General features: G+C 50.7%; 1 protein-coding gene across 8 annotated transcripts in view; it reads right to left on the minus strand.

Annotated features, from left to right (window-relative positions):
• Window positions 1-20,176, minus strand: part of LOC123765891 (phosphatase and actin regulator 2) — a 568,756-nt gene that overhangs the window by 431,254 nt on the left and 117,326 nt on the right. The gene's annotated exons all lie outside the window — the stretch shown is intronic.

The following is a 20,176-nucleotide window of genomic DNA, read 5'->3' on the forward strand; positions in this document are numbered from 1 at the left end:
CACTGAGGCAGCACCAGCAACACACAACACTGAGGCAGCACCAGCAACACACAACACTGAGGCAGCACCAGCAACACACAACACTGAGGCAGCACCAGCAACAATGAGGCAGCACCAGCAACACTGAGGCAGCACCAGCAACACACAACACTGAGGCAGCACCAGCAACACACAACACTGAGGCCGCACCAGCAACACTGAGGCAGCACCAGCAACACTGAGGCAGCACCAGCAACACTGAGGCAGCACCAGCAACACACAACACTGAGGCAGCACCAGCAACACACAACACTGAGGCAGCACCAGCAACACACAACACTGAGGCAGCACCAGCAACAATGAGGCAGCACCAGCAACACTGAGGCAGCACCAGCAACACAACACTGAGGCAGCACCAGCAACACACAACACTGAGGCAGCACCAGCAACACTGAGGCAGCACCAGCAACACACAACACTGAGGCAGCACCAGCAACACTGAGGCAGCACCAGCAACACACAACACTGTGGCAGCACCAGCAACACACAACACTGAGGCAGCACCAGCAACACACAACACTGAGGCAGCATCAGCAACATACAACACTGAGGCAGCACCAGCAACACTGAGGCAGCACCAGCAACACACAACACTGAGGCAGCACCAGCAACACTGAGACAGCACCAGCAACACTGAGGCAGCACCAGCAACACTGAGGCAGCACCAGCAACACTGAGGCAGCACCAGCAACACACAACACTGAAGCAGCACCAGCAACACTGACGCAGCACCAGCAACACTGAGGCAGCACCAGCAACACTGAGGCAGCACCAGCAACACACAGCACTGAGGCAGCACCAGCAACACTGAGGCAGCACCAGCAACACATAACATTGAGGCAGCACCAGCAACACTGAGGCAGCACCAGCAACACTGAGGCAGCACCAGCAACACACAACACTGAGGCAGCACCAGCAACACACAACACTGAGGCAGCACCAGCAACACTGAGGCAGCACCAGCAACACACAACACTGAGGCAGCACCAGCAACACACAACACTGAGGCAGCACCAGCAACATTGACGCAGCACCAGCAACACTGAGGCAGCACCAGCAACACTGAGGCAGCACCAGCAACACTGAGGCAGCACAAGCAACACACAACACTGAGGCAGCACCAGCAACACTGAGGCAGCACCAGCAACACTGAGGCAGCACCAGCAACACACAACACTGAGGCAGCACCAGCAACACTGAGGCAGCACCAGCAACACACAACACTGAGGCAGCACCAGCAACACTGAGGCAGCACCAGCAACACACAACACTGAGGCAGCACCAGCAACACACAACACTGAGGCAGCACCAGCAACACACAACACTGAGGCAGCACCAGCAACACACAACACTGAGGCAGCACCAGCAACACTGAGGCAGCACCAGCAACACTGAGGCAGCACCAGCAACACTGAGGCAGCACCAGCAACACATAACACTGAGGCAGCACCAGCAACACACAACCCTGAGGCAGCACCAGCAACACACAACACTGAGGCAGCACCAGCAACACTGAGGCAGCACCAGCAACACACAACACTGAGGCAGCACCAGCAACACACAACACTGAGGCAGCACCAGCAACACTGAGGCAGCACCAGCAACACACAACACTGAGGCAGCACCAGCAACACTGAGGCAGCACCAGCAACACACAACACTGAGGCAGCACCAGCAACACACAACACTGAGGCAGCACCAGCAACACTGAGGCAGCACCAGCAACACTGAGGCAGCACCAGCAACACACAACACTGAGGCAGCACCAGCAACACTGAGGCAGCACCAGCAACACACAACACTGAGGCAGCACCAGCAACACTGAGGCAGCACCAGCAACACACAACACTGAGGCAGCACCAGCAACACACAACACTGAGGCAGCACCAGCAACACTGAGGCAGCACCAGCAACACTGAGGCAGCACCAGCAACACACAACACTGAGGCAGCACCAGCAACACACAACACTGAGGCAGCACCAGCAACACACAACACTGAGGCAGCACCAGCAACACTGAGGCAGCACCAGCAACACTGAGACAGCACCAGCAACACTGAGGCAGCACCAGCAACACTGAGGCAGCACCAGCAACACACAACCCTGAGGCAGCACCAGCAACACACAACACTGAGGCAGCACCAGCAACACTGAGGCAGCACCAGCAACACACAACACTGAGGCAGCACCAGCAACACTGAGGCAGCACCAGCAACACACAACACTGAGGCAGCACCAGCAACACTGAGGCAGCACCAGCAACACACAACACTGAGGCAGCACCAGCAACACACAACACTGAGGCAGCACTAGCAACACTGAGGCAGCACCAGCAACACTGAGGCAGCACCAGCAACACTGAGGCAGCACCAGCAACACTGAGGCAGCACCAGCAACACACAACACTGAGGCAGCACCAGCAACACACAACACTGAGGCAGCACTAGCAACACTGAGGCAGCACCAGCAACACTGAGGCAGCACCAGCAACACACAACACTGAGGCAGCACTAGCAACACTGAGGCAGCACCAGCAACACTGAGGCAGCACCAGCAACACACAACACTGAGGCAGCACCAGCAACACTGAGGCAGCACCAGCAACACACAACACTGAGGCAGCACCAGCAACACACAACACTGAGGCAGCACCAGCAACACACAACACTGAGGCAGCACCAGCAACACACAACACTGAGGCAGCACCAGCAACACACAACACTGAGGCAGCACCAGCAACACACAACACTGAGGCAGCACCAGCAACACACAACACTGAGGCAGCACCAGCAACACTGAGGCAGCACCAGCAACACACAACACTGAGGCAGCACCAGCAACACACAACACTGAGGCAGCACCAGCAACACACAACACTGAGGCAGCACCAGCAACACTGAGGCAGCACCAGCAACACACAACACTGAGGCAGCACCAGCAACACACACAGCACTAGACCCGAGGCACCGGTCACAACGGTATTAACACATCAAATATAAATGAAAATTCATAGAGAGAGAGTGTGTAAGAGAGCAGAGCGTGGCGGGCCTTGTATTGACCATCAGGATAAGCTTAGAGGCAAGCGGTGGTGGGGGACTGGAGTAGGAACCCACCGCCAGCCAGCTTACGGAGAACTCTCCACACACCAACCACAACGCCTTGAGAGAGACCAATGTCGTCTATGCCTACACATGCCCACTTGGAGACTGACAGCGTCAAAGGTCTCAGTATATAGAGACAAGACCACAAAGTCTCTCTATGCGATTAATAATGCACAAGCAACTGGGCTCCGTCAAGGAGTATATAATTTTCCTCTCACAAGCAGATCATCACCAGTGATATCTTAGCAAGCAACACTGAAATAATCGACAGGTATTCCATGGCACTAGATGCTATGGAAGACAAACAAAACGCTGATGTAATTTACACAGATTTCGCAAAAGCCTTTGACAAATGTGACCATGGTGTTATTGCACACAAAATGCGTTCAAAAGGAATTACAGGAAAAATAGGCAGATGGATCTACAATTTCTTGACTAACAGAACCCAATGTGTAATAATCAACAAAATATAATCCGGTCCATCAACCGTGAAGAGCTCAGTCCCCCAGGGTACTGTGCTTGCTCCAGTACTTTTTCTCATCCTCATATCAGACATAGACAAGAACACAACCTATAGCACTGTATCATCCTTTGCAGATGACACTAGGATTTTCATGAGAATAGACAACATAGAGGACACGGCAAACCTCCTGTCAGATGTAAATCAGGTCTTTCTGTGGGCTACAGAAACAATACGGGATTTAACGAAGATAAGTTCCAGCTCATGCGCTATGGAACAAATGAAAATATAAAAACGGAAACCACGTACAAAACTTAAGTCAAATCATAACATAGAACGAAAAAACAATGTAAAGGATCTGGGTGTACTCATGTCGGAAGACCTTACCTTTAAAGAACACAATAAAGTAGCCGTCACAACTGCAAGAAAAATGACATGTTGGATAACAAGAACCTTTCACACTAGAGATGTTATACCGATGATGATACTTTTCAAGACGCTAGTGCTCTCTAGAGTGGAGTACTGCTGCACAATGACAGCCCCTTTCAAAGCTGGAGAAATTGCTGACCAGGAGAGCGTGCAGAGATCCTTTACTGCTAGAATCCCCTCAGTAAAACATCTAAACTATTGGGACCGACTAAAGAGCCTAAATCTGTATTCTCCTGAGCGCAGGCGGGAGAGATACATAATAATTTACACGTGGAAAATAGTAGAGGGGCTGGTCCCAAACCTGCACACGGAAATAACACCACATGAGACCAGGAGGCATGGCAGGATGTGCAGAATACCCCCGTTGAAGAGCAGAGGTGCAACAGGTACTCTGAGAGAGAACTCTATCAACATCAGAGGCCCGAGACTGTTCAACACGCTTCCACTACACATAAGGGACATAACTGGCCGACCCCTCACAGTGTTCAAGAGAGAACTATCAACATCAGAGGCCCGAGACTGTTCAACACGCTTCCACTACACATAAGGGACATAACTGGTCGACCCCTCACAGTGTTCAAGAGAGAACTATCAACATCAGAGGCCCGAGACTGTTCAACACGCTTCCACTGCACATAAGGGACATAACTGGTCGACCCCTCACAGTGTTCAAGAGAGAACTATCAACATCAGAGGCCCGAGACTGTTCAACACGATTCCACTACACATAAGGGACATAACTGGCCGACCCTTCACAGTGTTCAAGAGAGAACTATCAACATCAGAGGCCCGAGACTGTTCAACACGCTTCCACTACACATAAGGGACATAACTGGCCGACCCCTCACAGTGTTCAAGAGAGAACTATCAACATCAGAGGCCCGAGACTGTTCAACACGCTTCCACTACACATAAGGGACATAACTGGCCGACCCCTCACAGTGTTCAAGAGAGAACTCTATCAACATCAGAGGCCCGAGACTGTTCAACACGCTTCCACTACACATAAGGGACATAACTGGCCGACCCCTCACAGTGTTCAAGAGAGAACTATCAACATCAGAGGCCCGAGACTGTTCAACACGCTTCCACTACACATAAGGGACATAACTGGCCGACCCCTCACAGTGTTCAAGAGAGAACTCTATCAACATCAGAGGCCCGAGACTGTTCAACACGCTTCCACTACACATAAGGGACATAACTGGCCGACCCCTCACAGTGTTCAAGAGAGAACTATCAACATCAGAGGCCCGAGACTGTTCAACACGCTTCCACTACACATAAGGGACATAACTGGCCGACCCCTCACAGTGTTCAAGAGAGAACTATCAACATCAGAGGCCCGAGACTGTTCAACACGCTTCCACTACACATAAGGGGCATAACTGGCCGACCCCTCACAGTGTTCAAGAGAGAACTATCAACATCAGAGGCCCGAGACTGTTCAACACGCTTCCACTGCACATAAGGGACATAACTGGTCGACCCCTCACAGTGTTCAAGAGAGAACTATCAACATCAGAGGCCCGAGACTGTTCAACACGATTCCACTACACATAAGGGACATAACTGGCCGACCCTTCACAGTGTTCAAGAGAGAACTATCAACATCAGAGGCCCGAGACTGTTCAACACGCTTCCACTACACATAAGGGGCATAACTGGCCAACCCCTCACAGTGTTCAAGAGAGAACTGGATAAACACCTCCAAAGGATACCTGATCAACCAGGCTGTGACTCATACGTCAGGCTGCGAGCAGCCGCGTCCAACAGTCTGGTTGACCAGTCCAGCAACGAGGAGGCCTGGTCGCGGACCGGGCCGCGGGGACGCTAAGCCCCGGAATCACCTCAAGGTAACCTCAAGATAAGGTGAGCTAGGGGTCGCTGGAGGGGGCCACGAGGCCCGTCGACACCTCCACTAACAAGGGCGACCAGTAGTCCCATCCAACAATTATTTTATTGTTGGAGTCAACCGGAATTGTGTATGCTGCCTCTGGTCATGTTTTCATTTGCATATAAATTGTCTGGTACACTAATTTTACTTTGAGTATACCTGAAGTATATATCTAGAGTAGGCACTGGGTGTTGTTATATTCCCCTATGCTTAACTATTGAGAGTTTGGTCCACCAGGCTGTTGCTTGGAGCGGCCCGCAGGCCCACATACCCACCACAGCCCGGTTGGTCCGGCACTTCCTACAGGAACGAGTCGAATGGTTCTTATAGTTAAGTACTCGTTCAGAGAGCTAGGAACTTTGCCAGAGAGGTCAAGTTTAATTGTGAGCGAGTATAAGGATAACCCTTACAGCACTACCCCACCACCTCACTCTCTCCTCCACAGCGCCAAGTGGTACTCGGCCTCTGAATTTAGATTCTTAATTAACACTTGAGAATTCGTTATAGACTACCTCAAGGCTGAGTCTGGATTACTCCTTTATCTCATACCAAATATAAAGCCGAAGAGGCAGCATTCATGACCATATTAATTATTGAAGAACAATGACTTTTCCTACATGTCCTCATCAACTCAGACTGTCCTCATCAACACAGACTGTCCTCATCAACACAGACTGTCCTCATCAACACAGACTGTCCTCATCAACACAGACTGTCCTCATCAACACAGACTGTCCTCATCAACTCAGACTGTCCTCATCAACACAAACTGTCCTCATCAACACAGACTGTCCTCATCAACACAGACTGTCCTCATCAACACAGACTGTCCTCATCAACACAGACTGTCCTCATCAACACAGACTGTCCTCATCAACTCAGACTGTCCTCATCAACACAGACTGTCCTCATCAACACAGACTGTCCTCATCAACACAGACTGTCCTCATCAACACAGACTGTCCTCATCAACTCAGACTGTCCTCATCAACACAGACTGTCCTCATCAACTCAGACTGTCCTCATCAACACAGACTGTCCGGCTGACACCCCCCCCTCCCACAGAGCCAGTAATGGTCGGCACCAGTAACCCCCCCCCAGGGTAAGACTGGTACCCGGGGCACCAGTAACCCCCCCCAGGGTAAGACTGGCACCCAGGGGCACCAGTAACCCCCCCCAGGGTAAGACTGGTACCCGGGGCACCAGTAACCAACCCCCAGGGTAAGATTGGCACCCGGGGCACCAGTAACCCCCCCCAGGGTAAGACTGGCACCCGGGGCACCAGTAACCCCCCCCAGGGTAAGACTGGCACCCGGGGCACCAGTAACCCCCCCCCAGGGTAAGACTGGCACCCGGGGCACCAGTAACTCCCCCCCCAGGGTAAGACTGACACCCGGGGCACCAGTAACCCCCCCCAGGGTAAGACTGGCACCCGGGGCACCAGTAACCCCCCCAGGGTAAGACTGACACCCGGGGCACCAGTAACCCCCCAGGGTAAGACTGACACCCGGGGCACCAGTAACCCCCCCCCCCAGGGTAAGACTGGCACCCGGGGCACCAGTAACCCCCCCAGGGTAAGACTGGCACCCGGGGCACCAGTAACCCCCCCAGGGTAAGATTGACACCCGGGGCACCAGTAACCCCCCCCCCCAGGGTAAGACTGGTACCCGGGGCACCAGTAACCCCCCCCCAGGGTAAGACTGGCACACGGGGCACCAGTAACCCCCCCCAGGGTAAGACTGGCACCCGGGGCACCAGTAACCCCCCCCCCAGGGTAAGACTGGCACCCGGGGCACCAGTACCCCCCCCAGGGTAAGACTGGCACCCAGGGGCACCAGTAACCCCCCCAGGGTAAGACTTTTACCCGGGGCACCAGTAACCTCCCCCCAGGGGAAGACTGGTACCCGGGGCACCAGTAACCTCCCCCCAGGGGAAGACTGGCACCCGGGGCACCAGTAACCACCCCCCAGGGGAAGACTGGCACCCGGGGCACCAGTAACCCCCCAGGGTAAGACTGGCACCCGGGGCACCAGTAACCCCCCCCCCCCCCCCAGGGTAAGACTGGCACCCGGGGCACCAGTAACCCCCCCCCCCAGGGTAAGACTGGCACCCGGGGCACCAGTAACCCCCCCCCACGGTAAGACTGGCACCCAGGGGCACCAGTAACCCCCCCCCCAGGGTAAGACTGGCACCCAGGGGCACCAGTAACCCCCCCCCAGGGTAAGACTGGTACCCGGGGCACCAGTAACCTCCCCCCCAGGGTAAAACTGGCACCCGGGGCACCAGTAACCCCCCCCCCCCAGGGTAAGACTGGCAACCGGGGCACCAGTAACCCCCCCCCCCCCCAGGGTAAGACTGGCACCCGGGGCACCAGTAACCCCCCCCCCAGGGTAAGACTGGCACCCGGGGCACCAGTAACCCCCCCCGGGTAAGACTGGCACCCGGGGCACCAAAACCTCCCCCCAGGGGAAGACTGGCACCCGGGGCACCAGTAACCTCCCCCCAGGGGAAGACTGGTACCCGGGGCACCAGTAACCTCCCCCCAGGGGAAGACTGGCACCCGGGGCACCAGTAACCACCCCCCACGGGAAGACTGGCACCCGGGGCACCAGTAACCCCCCCCCCCAGGGTAAGACTGGCACCCAGGGGCACCAGTAACCCCCCCCCCCAGGGTAAGACTGGTACCCGGGGCACCAGTAACCTCCCCCCAGGGTAAGACTGGTACCCGGGGCACCAGTAACCTCCCCCCAGGGGAAGACTGGCACCCGGGGCACCAGTAACCCCCCCCCCCAGGGTAAGACTGGCACCCAGGGGCACCAGTAACCCCCTCCCAGGGTAAGACTGGCACCCGGGGCACCAGTAACCCCCCCCCCCCCAGGGTAAGACTGGTACCCGGGACACCAGTAACCTCCCCCCAGGGGAAGACTGGCACCCGGGGCACCAGTAACCCCCCCCCCAGGGTAAGACTGGCACCCGGGGCACCAGTAACCCCCCCCAGGGTAAGACTGGCACCCGGGGCACCAGTAACCCCCCCAGGGTAAGACTGGCACCCGGGGCACCAGTAACCCCCCCCAGGGTAAGACTGGCACCCGGGGCACCAGTAACCCCCCCCAGGGTAAGACTGGCACCCGGGGCACCAGTAACCCCCCCCAGGGTAAGACTGGCACCCGGGGCACCAGTAACCCCCCCCCAGGGTAAGACTGGCACCCGGGGCACCAGTAACCCCCCCCCAGGGTAAGACTGGCACCCGGGGCACCAGTAACCCCCCCCCAGGGTAAGACTGGCACCCGGGGCACCAGTAACCCCCCCAGGGTAAGACTGGCACCCGGGGCACCAGTAACCCCCCCCCCCAGGGTAAGACTGGCACCCGGGGCACCAGTAACCCCCCCAGGGTAAGACTGGCACCCGGGGCACCAGTAACCCCCCCCCCCCAGGGTAAGACTGGCACCCGGGGCACCAGTAACCCCCCCAGGGTAAGACTGGCACCCGGGGCACCAGTAACCCCCCCCCCCAGGGTAAGACTGGCACCCGGGGCACCAGTAACCCCCCCAGGGTAAGACTGGCACCCGGGGCACCAGTAACCCCCCCAGGGTAAGACTGGCACCCGGGGCACATATTCTCCCACAATATACATGCAAATTTTTGGCGCACTTTAAATCACTTAGGAAAAAAGGCATGAATATATTTCCGAAGGAGTGGGGGGTGGGGGGGTTGGGGGGGTTGGGGGGGTTGGGGGGGTTGGTGGGGGGGTTGGGGGGGTGGGGGGGTTAGTTAGGGGTGAGTGTGGGGTGAGAGTTCCTGGTTGATGGGGTTCTGGGAGTTGTTCTACTCCCCAAGCCCGGCCCGAGGCCAGGCTTGACTTGTGAGAGTTTGGTCCACCAGGCTGTTGCTTGGAGCGGCCCGCAGGCCCACATACCCATCACAGCCTGGTTGGTCCGGCACTCCTTGGAGGAAACTATCTAGTTTCCTCTTGAAGATGTCCACGGTTGTTCCGGCAATATTTCTTATGCTCGCTGGGAGGACGTTGAACAACCGCGGACCTCTGATGTTTATATGAGTGCGAGAGTGAGTGCCAGAGTGAGAGTACAAGTGCCAGAGTGAGAGTATGAGTGCCAGTGAGAGTACAATAGGCCAGATGGAAAGAAAGAGTGCCAGAGTTAGATCAAGCCTAAGTGCAGTGAAAAGTTCTGTACCTCAGGGCACAGTCCTGGCACCGCTGCTATTTCCCATTCTTATCTCTGATATAGACCAAAATACTAGTCGCAGCTTCGTATCATCCTTTGCTGATTATATAAAAATCAGCATGAAAATTTCCACTGTAGAAGACACTGACAACTACAAGCAGATATTAATAAAGTCTTCGATTGGCCAACTGAAAATAACACGATGTTTACCCGTGACAAGTTCCAGGTACTGAGGTATGGTGGAAACGAGGAAGTTAAACCAAACACAGGGTACAGGACACAGGGTACAGGACACAGGGTACAGGACACAGGGTACAGGACACAGGGTACAGGACACAATTAGACACAATCATAGAAGGAAAGCAACATGTAAAAGTTCTGGGAATAATGATGTCTGACGACCTGGCATTTAGTGAAGATAACCGAGCAAATATAGCGGCGGCCAGGACCATGATAGGATGGATTATGAGAACGTTCACATCCAGAGTCCCACAGCAATGATAATACTATTTAAATCACTTGTGTTGTCCCGTCTTGAGTATTGCTCGGTACTCACTTCCCCCTTCAGAGCGGGAGAGATCTCTGAATTAGAGGGAATACAGAGAACATATACGACACACATAGACACGATAAAACATCTAAATTATTGGAACCGTCTCAAAGCTCTCAAAATGTACTCTCTGGAAAGGAGACGAGAAAGGTATCAAATAATATATACATGGAAGATATTGGAGGACCAGGTCCCAAGGTCCCACAGTAGAATAACAACATACTGGAACGAAAGGTACGGAAGGAAATGCAGAATAGAACCAGTGAGGAGTAGAGGTGCCATAGGCACAATCAGTGAACATTGTCTGAACATCAGAGGTCCACAGCTGTTCGGTGTACTCCAGGTATGCTCCGGGTATGCGCCGGGTATGCCCTAGGTATGCTCCAGGTATGCTCCAGGTATGCCCCAAGTATGCTCCAGGTATGCCCCAAGTATGCCCCGGGTATGCTCCAGGTATGCTCCAGGTATGCTCCAGGTATGCCCCAGGTATGCTCCGGGTATGCTCCGGGTATGTCCCAGGTATGCCCCAGGTATGCCCCAGGTATGCCCCAGGTATGCTCCAGCTCAGACTGCCAAAGCGAGAGTTGGATTGCTAGAGTGAAAGTATGAGTGACATAAAGAGTGCCAGAGTGTTATTTAGAGTGCCAGTCCGAGCAAGACCGTAGGGTGAGAGCAAGATTTTAAGAGTGAAAGTAAGAGTGCCAGAGTACAGGGCAAGGTGCGAGGCCCCCCCCCCCCCACCCACCCACCCCCGACTATTGGCAAAGTGCAGCGAACCTAAAGTTGTATTCCTCGACCACCAGCCCACCCTAGCTGCCCACTTCCCAGCCCACCCTGGCCGCCCACTTCCCAGCCCACCCTGGCCGCCCACCTCTCAGCCCACCCACCTCTCAGCCCACCCTGGCCGCCCACCTCTCAGCCCACCCTGGCCGCCCACCTCTCAGCCCACCCTGGCTGCCCACCTCCATTACTTATATGGAGGTGAACCAAGCTCCGGCCCTATGTTATCAATATTATCACTATTACTGCACTTATTATTCTTGGAGGAGGAGGAGGAGGAAGGAAGAGGTTCTTGCAAGGAGTGCCGGACCAACCGGGCTGTGGTGGGTATGTGGGCCTGCGGGCCGCTCCAAGCAACAGCCTGGTGGACCAAACTCTCACAAGTCAAGCCTGGCCTCGGGCCGGGCTTGGGGAGTAGAACAACTCCCAGAACCCCATCAACCAGGTATGTTCCAGGTGGTGGAGAACATGTAACTATCCCAGTAGGTGGTGGTGAACACGTAACTATCCCAGCAGGTGGTGGTGAACACGTAACTATCCCAGCAGGTGGTGGAGAACACGTAACTATCCCAGCAGGTGGTGGTGAACACCTAACTATCCCAGCAGGTGGTGGTGAACACCTAACTATCCCAGCAGGTGGTGGTGAACACGTAACTATCCCAGCAGGTGGTGGAGAACACGTAACTATCCCAGCAGGTGGTGGTGAACACGTAACTATCCCAGCAGGTGGTGGAGAACACGTAACTATCCCAGCAGGTGGTGGTGAACACGTAACTATCCCAGCAGGTGGTGGTGAACACCTAACTATCCCAGCAGGTGGTGGAGAACACCTAACTATCCCAGCAGGTGGTGGTGAACACCTAACTATCCCAGCAGGTGGTGGAGAACACGTAACTATCCCAGCAGGTGGTGGTGAACACCTAACTATCCCAGCAGGTGGTGGTGAACACCTAACTATCCCAGCAGGTAGTGAAGAACACCTAACTACCCCAGCAGTGAAGTTATTGAAGAACTATAGTAACAGTTCTACCGGAACAGATGATAACACCTGTGTTCACCGCCTCTAAGACTCGGTGGAGCACCAGAGCCACAACACCTGCTCCAGGGCCTTGACTGTGTCAGGTATTGTCTTGTCAGGTGTTTTAAAGCGCTCTCCCACAACAATCACAGAACTTGGCGGCGCTGTGATTGTTCTGTGAACTTCTCCAGGATGTGAACACACTTCCAGATTTGCATATGTTGTACAGTATGTTGAGGTGCAGACTGCTGTAACCAACAGCCTTCTAGATCAAGTTATCACTAGACACGTCTTGCCCCAAGCCGGGCTCAAGGGTGCAGTAACTCAAAGAACTCATTCCAGTATTCTCCTGGCCCATATTCCTCAAGCATTTCACAACCGCTTACGAAATCTATACATCTTTCCCTAATTAATTCCCTGTTTAACTGTTATTAAACAGTTTTTATCGCGTTATTGTCATCTGTAATGATGTTAAGTCACTTATAATGATTAATTAATGTTGACCAGACCACACACTAGAAGGTGAAGGGACGACGACGTTTCACAATCGACTTGAGAATGGTCCAGGACGGAGCGAAACGTCGTCGTCCTTTCACCTTCTAGTGTGTGGTCTGGTCAACATACTTCAGCCACGTTATTGTGACTCATCGCCTGCGATTAATTAATAATTAACTAACGTCACTAATGGAGTTATCTTAAACAAGAACCCAAAACCTTGCATATTATACATGGGGTATACGTGTATGCCAGATATGGGGATGAACGAATGAGGCATACAAATACGATGACCTTAGGAAGTGTTGGAATATTCCTGGCACGGAGAAATGTTCCATAAGCTGTGAATTTTTCCACCCAGAAATTTGCCAGCGCTTTTTAAACAAGAGAGAAAATGTTTCAACACACCATGTCCAGCTTTTCATATAAGAGGATCCGTGCGTATAAACCCGACAGACCACCACTATGAAAACAGCCACAACTCTACACACACCAGGAAGATTGTCTAGCAAGAGGAGAAGAATGGCTAAAAATGACCAGACTCTACCACCAACTCGGTCAAATGCTAGAGAGGACACACAACAGTGGCCTCCTTACCAGAGCCTCAGATATTAACACCAAGTAAGGCATCCAGCACTTCCACTAACACGATAACATCATTTATATTTGCCAACATCCAGGGTATAAAAACACGCAAATCTAACAAGGTGCACTTCATAGATGGTCTCCTTCATGAGGCAAATGCAGTGTTTGCAGCCCTAACGGAAACTCACACAAAGGACTACCATGATGGTGAAATATGGATCTCAAAGTACAATCTTTTCAGATGTGATAGGAAACACCGGCTACAGGGTGGGGTCAGCCTCTACATCAAAGACACACTCATCTGTACTGAGCTGTTAAACACCTCAAATGATATGGTGGAAGTGCTAATAATCAAAATAGAGATCTTAAATGTAGTTATTGTCCTTGTATATAAGTCACCGGAGGTAAACCCTCAGCAGTTTAAAGACCAACTAATGAAAATAGAACACTGCTTGGAAAACCTCACAAATCCAGCTCCGAACATCATCCTGCTTGGGGACTTCAACCTACGGCACCTGAAATGGGAGACCCTAGCTGATACAGTTATATCAGAAAGAATACCAGGAAGTAGCCTAAATGAACAGGCACATGCAAATGACCTGCTACGGATGTGCGACAGGTTTGCCTTAAACCAGCAAATAGTAGAACCAACTAGGAAGGAGAACACGCTGGACCTCATATTCACCAATAATGATGAATTAATAAGGAACATAATGATTACAAATACCTGTTACTCAGATCACAACTTAATTGAAGTTCTGACAAGCATGGGGAACAGACCTTCAAAACCTGTCCAGATTCCCGGTGGAGGAGATTTCAGCAAATTCAACTTCAATAATAAACAGATAAACTGGGAGCAAATAAACCAGGACTTCACAGAAATAAACTGGGAAGAACAGCTAGAAAATGCAAACCTGAACCAGTGCCTGGAAAAAATAAGCTCAGTAGCACTAGAAATATGTTCAAACCGCATACCCCTAAGAAAAAAGAGGAAGAGATGCAGATTGGAACGGGAACGTCGTTCCCTATATAGGCGAAGAAAACGAATCGCGGAACAACTTGAGAGTCTCACCCTATCTCAAGAACGGCGAAGAAGGTTAGGTAGAGAAATAGAAACAATTGAACTCAAGCTACAAGAATCATACAAAACCCAGGAGAGGCAAAGAGAGCAAAAAGCCATCAGTGAAATACAAAGAAATCCGAAATATTTTTTCTCCTATGCAAAATCAAGATCAAAAACCACATCTAGTATCGGGCCCCTGCGAAAGGGATATGGAACTTTCACCGATGACAACAAAGAAATGAGCGAGCTACTGAGGAAGCAGTGCGACTCTGTTTTCAGCGAGCCATTAAATGCACTAAAGATTGATAACCCAAATGAATTTTTCATGGATATGATACCAACATCAAATCCTATATCAGACGTCACCCTATCCCCACTGGATTTTGAAGAAGCCATAAACAGTATGCCTATGCACTCTGCACCAAGCCCGGATTCTTGGAACTCCTTATTCATCAAATACTGTTAAAAACCACTATCGCAGGCCCTTCACATTCTGTGGAGATAAAGCCTAGATACAGGCACTATCCCTGACATATTAAAAACAGCAGAGATAGCACCACTCCATATAAAGGAGATAATAAGGTAGAGGAAAAAAAGTCAGACACCTTTTGCACTAACATCACACATAAAAATCTTTGAAAGAGTGCTAAGAAATAAGATCACAAAATACATAGCCTCACAGCATCTCCATAACCCCGGACAACATGGTTTCAGAACAGGGCGCTCTTGCCTGTCACAGTTGCTGGACCACTATGACATGGCACTAGATGCCATGGAAGACAAACAAAACGCTGATGTAATTTACACAGATTTCGCAAAAGCCTTTGACAAATGTGACCATGGTGTTATTACACACAAAATGCGTGCAAAAGTAATTACAGGCAAAGTAGGGAGATGGATCTTCAACTTGCTAACGAACTGTGACGCAGAGTGTAATGGTCAACACAGTAAAATCCGGATCATCTACTGTGAAAAGCTCAGTCCACCCCCCCCCCCCCCTCCCCAGGTACCGTACTTAACTCCGGTAATTTGTCTCATCCTAATATCAGACGTAGACAAGGATACAAATTACAGCACTGTATCATCATTTGCACATGACACCAGGATTTTTATGAGTAGACAATATAGAGGACACGACAAACCTCCAATTGGATGTAAATCGAGTTTTTCAATGGGCCACAGATAATAATATGTTTAATGAAAATAAGTTTCAGCGGCTGCGCTATGGAATAAAAAAAAATTAAAAACGGAAACCATATATAAAACGGAATCAAATCACACTATAGAGGGAAAAACCAATGTAACGGAGAAGACTTGACACAAAAAGTTGCTGTCACGACTGCAAGAAAATGACAGATTGGATAACAAGAGCCTTCCAAACAAGGGATGTCATACCAATGATGATACTTTTTAAGACACTAGTGCTCTCTACGGTGGAATATTGTTGCACAAGAACAATAACGCTGGGAGGGTGTTGAACAGCCGCGGACCTCTGATGTTTATACAGTGTTCTCTGATTGTGCCTATGGCACCTCTGCTCTTCACTGGTTCTATTCTGCATTTTCTTCCATATCGTTCACTCTAGTCCGTTGTTATTTTACTGTGTAGATTTGGGACCTGACCCTCCAGTATTTTCCATGTGTATATTATTTGGTATCTCTCTCGTCTCCTTTCTAGAGAGTATATTTGGAGAGCTTTGAGACGATCCCAATAATTTAGGTGTTTTATCTCGTCTATGCGTGCCGTATATGTTCTCTGTATTCCCTCTATTTCAGCAATCTCTCCTGCTCTGAAGGGGGAAGTGAGTACTGAGCAGTACTCAAGACGGGACAACACAAGTGACTTGAAGAGTGCAACCATTGTGATGGGATCCCTGGATTTGAAAATTCTCGTAATCCATCCTATCATTTTTTGGCTGACGCAATATTTGCTTGGTTATGCTCCCTAAACGTTAGGTCGTCAGACATCATTATTCCCAAATCCTTCACATGCAGTTTCCTACAATGAGCAGATTTTATTGAGTTTTGTACCCTGTATTATGTTAAAGGTCCTTATTTACCGTATCTGAGTACCTGAAATTTATCACTGTTAAACATCATGTTATTTTCTGCTGCCCAATCGAAAACTTTTATTATTATCTGTTTGAAGTTTTTCAATGTCTTCAGCTGAGGTAATTTTCATGCTGATTTTTGTGACATCTGCAAAAGATGATACGAAGCTGACTTGTATTTTTGTCTATATCTGATATGAGATATCATTGAGTGTTACTCTTTGTGTTCTGTTTGATAGAAAATTTAATATCCACTGTCCTACTTTACCAATTATTCCCAATAAACTTATTTTGTGTGCTATCACTCCATGGTCACATTTATCAAATGCCTTTGCCAAGTCCGTGTATACCACATCTGCATTCTGGTTTTCTTCTAATGGCTCAGTGATTTTGTCGTAGTGGTCAAGTAGCTGTGAGAGGCATGATCTTCCCGCTCTAAATCCATGTTGGCCTGGGTTGTGGAGGTCATTGGTCTCCATGAAACTAGTGACCTGACTCCTGATCACTCTCTCAAATACTTTTATTATGTGGGACGTTAGTGCAACTGGTCTATAATTCTTTGCCAATGCTTTGCTCCCTCCCTTGTGTAGAGGGGCAATGTCTGCTACTTTAAGTGCATCTAGTATCTCCCCCGTGTCCAAGCTCTTCCTTCACACTATACTGAGTGCCTGTGCTACGAGCACTTTGCATTTCTTTATAAATATCGAATTCCATGAGTCTGGCCCCGGGGCTGAGTGCATGGGCATGTTGTCAATTTCTCTTTCAAAATCTGCCACGCTCGTGTTGATATCAGTTATATTTACAGGGGTTTGGATATCAATCATAAAGAAATTGTCCGAATCTTCCACTTTCATGCTGTTATTGGAGTGCTAAACATCTCCTCATATTGCTTTTTTCAGGATTTCATTAATTACTTTTACTACCCAAAACCAGTAAAAATAAAAAACTTCTACATTATAGGGACTGCTTGCAATTTATAAATTTGCAATCCCTTGAGCAGGGTTTTATAAACTGTGGGTCCCGACCCATTTGAGGGTCGCAAAATAAATAAAATGGGCTGCGATAAATAGAAAAAAGCACTACACATAAGGGACATAACTGGCCGACCCCTCACAGTGTTCAAGAGAGAACTATCAACATCAGAGGCCTGAGACTGTTCAACACGCTTCCACTACACGTAAGGGACATAACTGGTCGACCCCTCACAGTGTTCAAGAGAGAACTATCAACATCAGAGGCCCGAGACTGTTCAACACGCTTCCACTACACATAAGGGACATAACTGGCCGACCCCTCACAGTGTTCAAGAGAGAACTATCAACATCAGAGGCCCGAGACTGTTCAACACGCTTCCACTACGCATAAGGGACATAACTGGCCGACCCCTCACAGTGTTCAAGAGAGAACTATCAACATCAGAGTCCCGAGACTGTTCAACACGCTTCCACTACACATAAGGGACATAACTGGCCGACCCCTCACAGTGTTCAAGAGAGAACTATCAACATCAGAGGCCCGAGACTGTTCAACACGCTTCCACTACACATAAGGGACATAACTGGCCGACCCCTCACAGTGTTCAAGAGAGAACTATCAACATCAGAGGCCCGAGACTGTTCAACACGCTTCCACTACACATAAGGGACATAACTGGCCGACCCTTCACAGTGTTCAAGAGAGAACTATCAACATCAGAGGCCCGAGACTGTTCAACACGCTTCCACTACACATAAGGGGCATAACTGGCCGACCCCTCACAGTGTTCAAGAGAGAACTATCAACATCAGAGGCCCGAGACTGTTCAACACGCTTCCACTACACATAAGGGACATAACTGGCCGACCCCTCACAGTGTTCAAGAGAGAACTATCAACATCAGTGGCCCGAGACTGTTCAACACGCTTCCACTACACATAAGGGACATAACTGGCCGACCCCTCACAGTGTTCAAGAGAGAACTATCAACATCAGTGGCCCGAGACTGTTCAACACGCTTCCACTACACATAAGAGACATAACTGGCCGACCCCTCACAGTGTTCAAGAGAGAACTATCAACATCAGAGGCCCGAGACTGTTCAACACGCTTCCACTACACATAAGGGACATAACTGGCCGACCCCTCAGTGTTCAAGAGAGAACTATCAACATCAGAGGCCCGAGACTGTACAACACGCTTCCACTACACATAAGGGACATAACTGGCCGACCCCTCACAGTGTTCAAGAGAGAACTATCAACATCAGAGGCCCGAGACTGTTCAACACGCTTCCACTATACATAAGGGACATAACTGGCCGACCCCTCACAGTGTTCAAGAGAGAACTATCAACATCAGAGGCCCGAGACTGTTCAACACGCTTCCACTACACATAAGGGACATAACTGGCCGACCCCTCACAGTGTTCAAGAGAGAACTATCAACATCAGAGACCCGAGACTGTTCAACACGCTTCCACTACACATAAGGGACATAACTGGCCGACCCCTCACAGTGTTCAAGAGAGAACTATCAACATCAGAGGCCCGAGACTGTTCAACACGCTTCCACTACGCATAAGGGACATAACTGGCCGACCCCTCACAGTGTTCAAGAGAGAACTATCAACATCAGAGGCCCGAGACTGTTCAACACGCTTCCACTACACATAAGGGACATAACTGGCCGACCCCTCACAATGTTCAAGAGAGAACTATCAACATCAGAGGCCCGAGACTGTTCAACACGCTTCCACTACACATAAGGGACATAACTGGCCGACCCCTCACAGTGTTCAAGAGAGAACTATCAACATCAGAGACCCGAGACTGTTCAACACGCTTCCACTACACATAAGGGACATAACTGGCCGACCCCTCACAGTGTTCAAGAGAGAACTATCAACATCAGAGGCCCGAGACTGTTCAACACGCTTCCACTACACATAAGGGACATAACTGGCCGACCCCTCACAGTGTTCAAGAGAGAACTATCAACATCAGAGGCCCGAGACTGTTCAACACGCTTCCACTACACATAAGGGACATAACTGGCCAACCCCTCACAGTGTTCAAGAGAGAACTGGATAAACACCTCCAAAGGATACCTGATCAACCAGGCTGTGACTCATACGTCAGGCTGCGAGCAGCCGCGTCCAACAATCTGGTTGACCAGTCCAGCAACCAGGAGGCCTGGTCGACGACCGGGCCGCGGGGACGCTAAGCCCCGGAACAAAGAACATGTCAACAGGTAGTCAGATAGATTGTCTAATTCCGTAACAAACGCGACGTATTGGGTTCAAGGACCCCCCGCCCCCCAGGAGAGGGCTGAGAACGGGACACACATACTCTCAGCTTGAGTAAGCTCCCCTCAAGCTGTAGGGTAACGCTGGAGCGTGGTGCCATGCTCCTCCCTACACGGCAGCTTACATATGGCAACAACATATAAATGACAACATATAACATATGGCAAGAGACAATAAATGTAAATAACAGTTTGGAGTCCACCATACAAACGGTGGTGGAGGATTAACCCTAAGAACATGAA

The sequence above is a fragment of the Procambarus clarkii genome, chromosome 37, assembly GCF_040958095.1.
Source record: "Procambarus clarkii isolate CNS0578487 chromosome 37, FALCON_Pclarkii_2.0, whole genome shotgun sequence".
NCBI lineage: Eukaryota > Metazoa > Arthropoda > Malacostraca > Decapoda > Cambaridae > Procambarus > Procambarus clarkii.